This window comes from Ranitomeya imitator, chromosome 3 (genome assembly GCF_032444005.1).
Source record: "Ranitomeya imitator isolate aRanImi1 chromosome 3, aRanImi1.pri, whole genome shotgun sequence".
NCBI lineage: Eukaryota > Metazoa > Chordata > Amphibia > Anura > Dendrobatidae > Ranitomeya > Ranitomeya imitator.
Window position 1 is genome coordinate 320,473,210 of NC_091284.1, and position 10,599 is coordinate 320,483,808.

General features: G+C 39.0%; 2 long non-coding RNA genes across 2 annotated transcripts; both read left to right on the top strand.

The window, feature by feature from the left end:
* Nucleotides 1–2,956: 2,956 nt before the first annotated feature.
* On the top strand, nucleotides 2,957–3,885 carry LOC138672065 (uncharacterized). The gene is made up of 3 exons (XR_011319561.1): nucleotides 2,957–3,014; nucleotides 3,586–3,640; nucleotides 3,742–3,885. It is a non-coding gene; the product is annotated as an uncharacterized lncRNA (long non-coding RNA).
* Nucleotides 3,886–4,364, top strand: LOC138672064 (uncharacterized). Its single transcript, XR_011319560.1, has 3 exons — nucleotides 3,886–3,981; nucleotides 4,073–4,219; nucleotides 4,301–4,364. It is a non-coding gene; the product is annotated as an uncharacterized lncRNA (long non-coding RNA).
* The last annotated feature ends 6,235 nt before the right edge of the window (nucleotides 4,365–10,599 follow it).

Below are 10,599 nucleotides of genomic sequence, written 5' to 3' on the forward strand. Positions count from 1 at the left end.
GATGCCAGCGTCTGTGAACTGTAATTTAAAAGGGTCTCTATGTACGCTCTATAGCTGTAGAGATTGTCCGATTGTGAGATAAGTCGGTCTCCCAGAGTAATATCGACCTGGTTAAAAAGAGTGGCTAGAGGGTAGTTTATGAGCGCCACACGCGCACCATCGGCGATGGCCGTATTATCCTGCTTCACGATGCGACAGCTTATGTACAGAAGCGTGTTGTTCAGATCATAATAATAATCGCCGCTACCAGATATGTAAAACTCCAACGGTCCATTGTCTGACAGAGCAGCAACCGGCTGTACTTCTACAAATAGAGATTTCTCGATACTTGTTTGAGTCGGTGGTACGGCAAAAATATCCAGTTCAGATTTTGCACACTCTACAGAAGCGTCATGCAGGAAAGCCATGGTAACTGATTAGAAGATGTCGTCCGCAGAGCGTCTTACTCGTTTCTGACGGGGACGTCTCTTGGATGTAGTTTTATTCATGAGCATCGGCGGTAAAGGAGGGCAAACGCGCCGCTTTCTTTTTTGGGCTTTTTTTTGCGACATAGATTATCCCAGAGCCGTCTTGCTGGGTTGGTGTATTTATCCTTTTCATAAGGGCCGTCGATGCTGATGTCACGGCATCTGCAGCGATGTTCCGGGCAGCCGTCCGAACGTGTGGTTTTACTAATTCTAAGCCTTTTCTGAAAAGCGGAACGGCGCGACGAAATAAGCCTTTAAATAGCCCTGCCAGGCCAGAGCCATACATGTACTCGCTCCCGCGGAATCCCTCTAGCCCGTGCCCCGACTGGGCAGTATAGTAGCGGGCATAAACAGCTGGATCTCCATACACCCTTTGAGACAGCATTTTATCGTGTCAATGCTGACGAGGTCTAAAATGTAATCGCACTATACACTTTCCGTATCTGAATTTAACCGGCGTGCCCTGGTCCGACATGACTGTAATGTTTATGGAGTCAAAGTGTTGCTTGCACAGCGGTATGTAATCGGGCCGTGAGTAGCGCACCGTGACAATATCATTATCATCGCCGCTAACTTCTACGGTTCGTAGCAGTTGAACGTAACTGTCACCTACAAGTTGATGTTGAATTATATCAGTGTATACAAAAAGCGAATAAAAACCAGCCTTTGAATCGGGGTAAAAGCGGCGATTCCACGGCATTAAAGCAACGGGGGAGTCATCGACGGTCTGCAGTCCGAAAATAAATTTTAGCTTAGTACCCAGAGCAAATTGTATAGGGGATGGGTCGGGCAGGATCACCTCGCGGCGTAGCTCATCATACCGTATTCTGTAGGCAGGCGTAGATAAATACAGCGCTTCTATTCGGGCATTGACCGCACCAACTAGCTTAGGAATGGACGAGTAAAATCCTGATTTTATGTGATACTGTACTAACGGTTCGCCGTGTTTAGCCGCGTAGAAGCTCCCTTCAAAAGCATCAAACGTGTTCCACGTATGGGGGTACTGTATTTCCGTTAACGCCACCTCATAATCTGCCGAAAGATGAACGGCCCGCGCTAACTTGGTATTGTACTCCGATATTGTGTTTTCAGGGTAGATTTTAATTGACGAATTACTGGGTAATGTCACGAAAAATGAGCCCGCTACCATGGTTATATATCTGACAACTCCGAGGCCGGGATCCAACTATTGAATTTTTCGGGGTAGCCCAGCCATTTGACAAAGCAGTGACTCACACCCCTGACACGTTTTTTTCTCAAAATTTTTTCTACTCTGTAGACACGATCCTCATCCATAGGTATTTTTTGCAGCTCTTCCTTATAAAATGACCCCTCTACAGGCTCCCCGGCTAAATCACTGATTTTATAAAGGGGTTTATGAAATTTATTGGAGACGCCGGTGATTAAAAAAATCTCATCGCTGTACGTCTTCTCATAGCCCTTACAGAAGGTCGACTTATAGCGAGATATTCTCACATGAGAGCCAACCGTTAAAGACGGTTTAATCGGTTTATTAGTAATAGTAGAACTGTAAATATTGCGCCAGATTTGCATCACGTTTCTCTCTGACACAGACGCGGGACTACAGCGGATCGTTGAGTGGTACGTATGGTTGTAGCTATGCAGCAAATCCGGTAAAATATCAATATACCTAGAGGTATTATGATGCGTAAGATAGCGCCACATACGGGCTTTTAATGTGCGATTAAAACGCTCGACCATAGCGGCTTTTACATCATTGTTTGTAAAAAAGTGATGAATATTGTGCGTATTACATAGTTGCCTGAGTGATGAATTTATAAATTCTTTGCCGCGATCCGTCTGCAGTTTCTTCGGTATGCGCTTATCATTTTGAAATATTAATTCGAACGATCTGGCGACACTAGCGCCTGTCTTGTTTGTCAAGGCCACGCACCATGCGTATCTCGATAGAACATCAATCACCGTCAGGATGTATTTGACATTATCATTTTCCCTTGAATAGTCAATTAAACTTACGAGATCCGCCTGCCACTGCGCATCAATGGCCGAGACGTAAATTTTATTTGTCAAAAAGCGTTTTCTAGCAGGCTTGTGTAGCGTGTAGGTGTCTTGCTTATTCAACCAAGCAATCACATCAGATTTCTTTATTCCGCGCGCTCTTGCAGATCTAAATAATTTGTCAATACCCGAGAATGATCCGGGTGCCTGGCTTGTAAAATATTGTTTTTCTAATATGGCATCATACGATTTAGACGTCATGATTGATTAAAATGATTGTGGCTCGTTAATCAAAAGCCTGCTTCTTTCAGAAATTCAGCTGTATAAAAATTCCTGTTTTAATCCGGATATATCATGCGTGAGTTAATGCATGCATTAATTGCATGTATGGTTGTGTTCTGGGTGTTAACAGAAGGCGTGTGATGGGGGCGTAACTGGGTGTGTTTCTGGGTGTTAACAGGTGAGCTGATTTCTGACACTCAGGATAAATACAGCTGGCTGGACCACTAAGTACATCAGACATTCACCAGAAGTCCGACTAGACTAAAAAGCAGAGCTATTCTAAATGTAAGTATATAAGACAGTTGTCTTATTATTCGCAAATGCTTAATTATATTTAACTATGCATCTCTAAAACCATAATTAAGGGTGTTATTTGTTTAATAAGTTAGTGTTATACTGGAGGCTAGCTGCATATTTAGTATCGTTGTATAATATAGTTTTACTGCATAAACCATATTCTGTGGTCCATAATTAATATAGAAAGACTTAGCCGCGGACAGCTATTATAACATAATTTATGTAATACAGTAGTTAACTGTTAATGCGCCCTAACTAGCGCATGCAGCGCTTACTTACTACCTGTGTTTTGTTTAACATAGACATATTTATAGTCATATTTATACAGTAGCGGTATATTTAGTGGGGCTGTATAATATAGTTTTACCGCATAAACCATATTTAGTGACGCTGTATAATATAGAAAGACTTAGCCGTATTACCCATGATTTGCTTAGTATAAGAATATTTATACACGGGCCGCAGTTTTATTTGTTGGGGTATATAAATGAGTTTGACGAGTGGTGGTGTGTGGTTAATATAGATTGCACAAAAAATTTACACAGATAATTTATTTTAGATGGAATCCCAAAATTTTTCGGCTTTTTCCAGCCAAGCTGAGGATTCTGTAATAGGTATGTTTCAAGATTTATATACATGTATCTGTTAGCGGCCCATTCTAAGTAAGGATTGTTTTATATATTATCTTTATATTGTTTATTCTTTCTTGTTTAAGATGAATTAATCAGGGCCCCCCCCGATAATCTAGATGAATTTACCAGGAACACCCCCGATGCTGTAGATGAATTTACCAGGAACACCCCCGATGCTGTAGATGACTTTATCAGGAGCATTCCCGATGAGTTTTTCAACGGCTTCAGCGTCCCTACTCTGGAGTGTGATACACCTGGAGCTGAGTATAGTAACACTAATGCAGGTGCCGCTGCTGTGTGGGATTTGACTCAGGACATCATAGGTGCGTTGTGTGTCTGCGTGTATGTATGTGTGTGTGTGTATATAGCTTTTAAGTATTTAGACGTGTAAATATATATATTAATTCTTTACAGATGTCGACATGTTTCCAGAACCAACCACCACGGAACACAATCAGCGGCCTGTTGAGGAACTGATGTACCAGAACCCCACGCCGAGAAACAGCCCTGTTTCTAGAGCCCCTAAAAAACAGCTCGGACCGGGGTGCCGGAAAGGAAAAGGTAATCGTATGAAAAGTTTTTGCACAACCGCTCTGAGAAAATCCACCACGCCTCTACTAAGGCCTATATCTTTATTTATAGCTTGTAAACTGAAGCCTAGAAGAATTTTCACAAAAGAGAATATACCGGAGCTAATGGAGAGCCTCGCAGAAGCTACAGAAGACGCCACGGCAATCATTCACCACACATCGCTATCCCGTAAGTGTATATTTTGGTATATATGCACAGTCTCTGTACAATCAATGATACACGTGCTTCACCATTGAGATCCATGGCACACACATATCTGACACATGTATAATCTTTCCTGCAGCTAAGCGCAGCGACCTGCGTCGGTCTCACACATATCTGACACATGTATAATCTTTCCTGCAGCTAAGCGCAGCGACCTGCGATGGTCTCGCACATATCTGACACATGTCAGGGGACTGGCACATCCAGGAGACAACTTCTTACTCATACAGGTATTTTGTGGCTCGGGTGAATGTACTATTCATGCATTTAGGGAACATTATTTGGTATACCGAATCATATATTTTAGCGCATCTACCTGTATTTGACCATCTCCTTACCTCCAGTGGCTGCTCATTTGCACTCTTTTTGCCACCATATTCATAAACACATATGTCAACATGCAAATACTATATGCACTTTAGTGTCTAGGTGGTTTCTCAATATATAATATATACTATTAATATATACTATTTTTTGCACATGCACTTTCACTTATGTCATTTTTTGTATATATAATTCTTGTATTGTGTACATTTATATATTTATTTATTAATATATACGTAATAATATTTCAATTACTTATTCACACATAATTTTGACAATTTTTTGGTTTTAATTATTTTGTGCAGCCATTAGCGTACAGATTTTGTTTAATATTTTCGTCTCCTGGTTTTAGTGCCTCCTTTTTGGTTTCTTTCCCCCTACTACATGGTGTATTCCACCCCTTTAATAAATATTTATCTATTAATTTGGGCTTGAGTTCGGTTTGTTTTCTTTGTTTTTTCGTGTATTTATATTTCCGAATTGTCCATAATATTTTGTCCATATGGGATATAGGTTAGGCACAATCATGTAGTGCATACAATTGTATATTTTATTCTATTTTTGCATTGTATATCCCTGCCTTGAGATCTATATTTAACTTATTTACTGTGTTTTGCACAGGTTTTTCCTCTCTGGCCATGGACCTTAAAGCCAAGGAACTTTCTTGGCTCGGCTGTGTTAACCAACTTTTTGGTAGTGGTGGGTCTGATTCCAATGGCCCTGGTGGCCAAGGTTCTACTGATTTTAATACCACCATTAAAAGATTGTTACATAAGCGTACTCGCTTATGGTGGAACAAAGCGTTTTTACAAAACTATATCACCAGAGATCTCATCCCTAGGGGTCTTAGGGTTAAAGTGATACCTTCCTTTCCCATAGAAGATGATGAATTTATAAAGAACTGGGAAGATGTGTGTAACAGTACATCCAAAAAATTTATGGAACTATTGATTAATCTTAATACTAAGAGTATTCTGATGATTGACCAACAATTGGAAACTACTTATACATTGGCAAAAACCCAATTAACAGCGGATAATTTTCAATTGATCAATTTAGCCATGGAAAAAGATCTAGATATTTGGGTTAAAGACATTCAAGAAAATCATGCCAATAAATTGTCACGTGACTTAAAGGATGTTCAAATGAATAGGATATATCGGTGGAAAAGAGTATCCACTATTGATCCCTCCCGTACCCGGACTGCATCCATATCATCCATTCCATCACTGAGTGAGTACTCTGATGCCTCTGCCTCCTCGTCAACATCATACAAGGATACATCTAAACGCAAACGACATTTACGCAACACGCCTTACAGACGTAATTTCGATTACCCTGACGACAATAGATTAAAGGTAATTAATTTGAGTTCTCATTCTCTTTCTCAAAGTGACCTTCAGGTCCTTCATAAGGGCCTTTCTTTTTGTCCTGACTCTCAATTTGATGTTTTCTCTGCCATCAAGGACTTGCATATTTTTGCAAGATCACTGATGTTTAAAAAATATTTTCATGATGAAGCCACATTGAATTGTTTCCTACAGACACGGAACAAACGGCACTACAAGCCTTAACTGAACTTGCTCAAGAAAACCTAGTACCAGAAGGAGGTAAGATTCCTCCTTGTATCGCACCACGATCAAAAAAATTCCCTCCATTTGTCACTTGCTCTAATATTGATCTATTTGTCCAAATTGTCAGTGAAAATTTCAAAAAGATCCCTCGTCACATTACCAAGGGTAATCTTAATTTTGAAGAACGAAAAAGCCTTCAGAGACTTAGGGATTTACCTGATATAGTAATAAAACCCGCGGACAAAGGGGGTAATATTGTCATCTGGCCCTCCCCTATGTACGAGGCTGAAGCCTTTAGGCAATTGAAAAATAAAGTATGCTACAAAAAGCTTACTTTTAACCCATTGTCATCTTTTACATCTGCACTCAATGTCATTTTGAATAGGGCTAATAGCGAGGGCACCGTATCCAAGGAACTATGCCAGGCATTGATAATAAAAGAACCATGCATACCAACTTTTTACTTACTACCTAAGGTACATAAGAACCCAGAGTCACCACCTGGTAGACCAATTGTCTCAGGCAATCATAATTTCTTGGAGAACATAGGGAAGTTTATAGATTATAAACTTCAACCTTTAGTTGAATGTCTCCCCTCTTACACTCGAGACACAGGTGATTTTCTTAAAAAAAATCGACGGACTACACATGGATGAGGATACTATCCTCGTCACGTGTGACGTCGAATCACTGTACACGAGTATCAAACATACGGATGGCATAAGTGCAACAAGATGGTTCCTTAATACGTCTGATTACCCTGCCACAATGATTGACTTTATTATTGAAGTGTTAGAATTCAGTCTGACTCATAATTTTTTTACCTTTAAAGAGGCCCTCTACCTACAGCTCCAGGGCACCGCGATGGGTGCATCATATGCACCTGCATATGCAAATCTATTCCTGGGGCTGTGGGAGAGGGACCTCTTTATGTCAGACTGTCATCAATTTATGTGCCGTGTCCTATTTTGGACACGGTACATTGATGACATTTTTTTCATTTGGCAGGGTACTGTGGAACTACTGGACTCATTCATTGCTAATCTTAATCAGAATAATTTGAATATTAGGCTGACCTATCATCAACATAAATCACAGATGGAATTTCTGGATGTCATGGTAAAACGTGACGTGGACAACACTCTTCAAACTGACATATTTCGCAAACAAACCTCTACGAATTCATTGCTACATGCTTCATCCGCTCATCCTAAGCCTTTGATCAAATCTATTCCGGTAGGCCAATTTTTAAGACTCAGACGCTTGTGGTCTACAGATAGTGATTTTGAAATACGAGCACAAGAATTAAAATCAAGATTCATGGATCGTGGATACAGCCGCCGTAGTATAAAAAGAGCTTATAATAGAGCTAGACACTCGTCCAGACATGAATTACTATATTCAGGCCCAAGACCATCGGATACTAAGAATGTGCGTTTTATTACCAACTACCATTCAAAAAATCATCAAATGAGACAAGTTCTCGAGAAAGCATGGCCCATTCTACTTGCAGACGAGACACTTTCTAAATATCTCAATAAGTATCCCAATATTACATTTCGGCGGTCTAGAAATATCCGCGATACGCTGGTAAAGAGCCACTACCAGAGTAGTCCAAAAACTTTTCTCGCCCAGACACAACAAAAGAAAGGCTCTTTTAAATGTGGGCATTGTGTAGCATGTCCCAACGTGGAGAGGATTGATACATTCAGGGATTCGTCGGGGTCGAAACATTTCACTATCAAACACTTTATCAATTGTGAAACCAAGGCCGTCATTTATTATGCTACCTGCCCTTGCCCCAAAATCTATGTTGGCCTCACCACCCGCCAGTTTAAAGTACGTGTACGCAAACACGTGAATGGTATTATTGCCGCACAGAAAGAAAATGATACTTCCATCTTAAAGACCATTCCAAAACACTTCAAACAGTTCCACAATTGTGATCCAGCGTGTTTTAAGGTCAGAGGCATCGACAGAATTATTCCATCAATTAGAGGCGGCAATGCTAGCCAAAAACTGGCACAAATGGAGTCAAGATGGATATGGTCACTAGATACAATACAACCTAGAGGTCTTAATGAAAATATTAGCTTTGTTCCATTTTTATGATCACTTGTTCCACCAGTCTTTCCAGTCTAATATTCATATGTCTTATGTGTTGTTTTAGTATTTTTAAACTATTTATTCTATTAAAATGTTGTTTTTATATTGTTTTTAGCGAGCGTTGTGTCCGTTTATGTTTTTAGGCATGTTCTATTCTAAGGGGTTATTATATAATACTTACACCTTTTTGTTCTTTCTTTAGTCTTTTCTTGGATCACTGTTGTCACACCTTTCTCCAAAGCCGGTGATATTTTGCGATGGTTCCGTGTCAGAAAACCTTCCATTTTTCGTTTATTTCTTCCTTTCGGCATCTAAGAGGATATCAGATGTAGACTTTCTTCCTTCGAAGATATAAAAGATTGAATGATGGACCACATTAATATATTGTTATTTATTTTTTCATTATTACATTATTATTATTTTTATTTTTTATTTATTTTTTCTTATTTTTTCTTTTTTTCTTTTTTCTTTTTTATTTTTTTTTTTTTATTTATTATTTTTTATTCATTTATTTTTTATTAATATCATTGCGTTGCCTTTTATGTTTATATTTTTCTTATCTACACTGTTTTTCTGGCCTATTTTTGTGTATATATATGTGAACACATATTCAAAGGAAAGTATACATACATCCATGTACTTTTATTATTTATCACCATATATATTTATATATACATATATAGTTTTTTGGTTCACTTGTTTTTCACGTTTTTGTTTGCTGCTGTTATCATCATTATTCTAGCTTCATTACATACACATATACGTTTTCTACCTATCACATTGGGTTTCACTTCATAGCCCCCCTTTTCAGCAATTGAGTTGTTTTATCTTCCTTTTTGCACTCTTTATTATTTATTATTCATCTTTTATTTATTTGGTCCCTAATTCCATCATCTATCTTCTTATTATATGTTATTTCTTATTATTATTACCCCTTTTCCCTTTCCTTTCTCCTTTTTCATATGTTGCTCTTATATACATGCCTGCACATTCAGTCTCTCTCTATATCAGCACACTAGGACCTGCCCGATCTGTTCATTTCCTTTGCTTTTTAGGACCTGTCGGTCACATGTCTCCCATTTACCAATGACAGCGGGCCGGGTGGTACGCGCCTCCGTTGTTGTCCTGGTTACTCCGTCTGCCGGTTCCATGTCCCCCGTGGCTGCGTCATTTGTACGCGACGGCGGGGATCACATGGACTGGCGGCGGTTGTCGCCATGGTTACATTCAACGTTTGCGCGCGTCGCTCCACACTCGTTCCCCCTGTCTATTGGCTGCTCCCTCTTTAAATACTTCCTTTTCTCTGGATGTTGCCACCCCCTGACGAAGGCTGACGCCGAAACGCGCGTCGGGGACTGGCACATCCAGGAGACAACTTCTTACTCATACAGGTATTTTGTGGCTCGGGTGAATGTACTATTCATGCATTTAGGGAACATTATTTGGTATACCGAATCATATATTTTAGCGCATCTACCTGTATTTGACCATCTCCTTACCTCCAGTGGCTGCTCATTTGCACTCTTTTTGCCACCATATTCATAAACACATATGTCAACATGCAAATACTATATGCACTTTAGTGTCTAGGTGGTTTCTCAATATATAATATATACTATTAATATATACTATTTTTTGCACATGCACTTTCACTTATGTCATTTTTTGTATATATAATTCTTGTATTGTGTACATTTATATATTTATTTATTAATATATACGTAATAATATTTCAATTACTTATTCACACATAATTTTGTCAATTTTTTGGTTTTAATTATTTTGTGCAGCCATTAGCGTACAGATTTTGTTTAATATTTTCGTCTCCTGGTTTTAGTGCCTCCTTTTTGGTTTCTTTCCCCCTACTACATGGTGTATTCCACCCCTTTAATAAATATTTATCTATTAATTTGGGCTTGAGTTCGGTTTGTTTTCTTTGTTTTTTCGTGTATTTATATTTCCGAATTGTCCATAATATTTTGTTCATATGGGATATAGGTTAGGCACAATCATGTAGTGCATACAATTGTATATTTTATTCTATTTTTGCATTGTATATCCCTGCCTTGAGATCTATATTTAACATATCTGACACATGTATAATCTTTCCTACAGCTAAGCGCAAAGTCATGAGAAAAACAC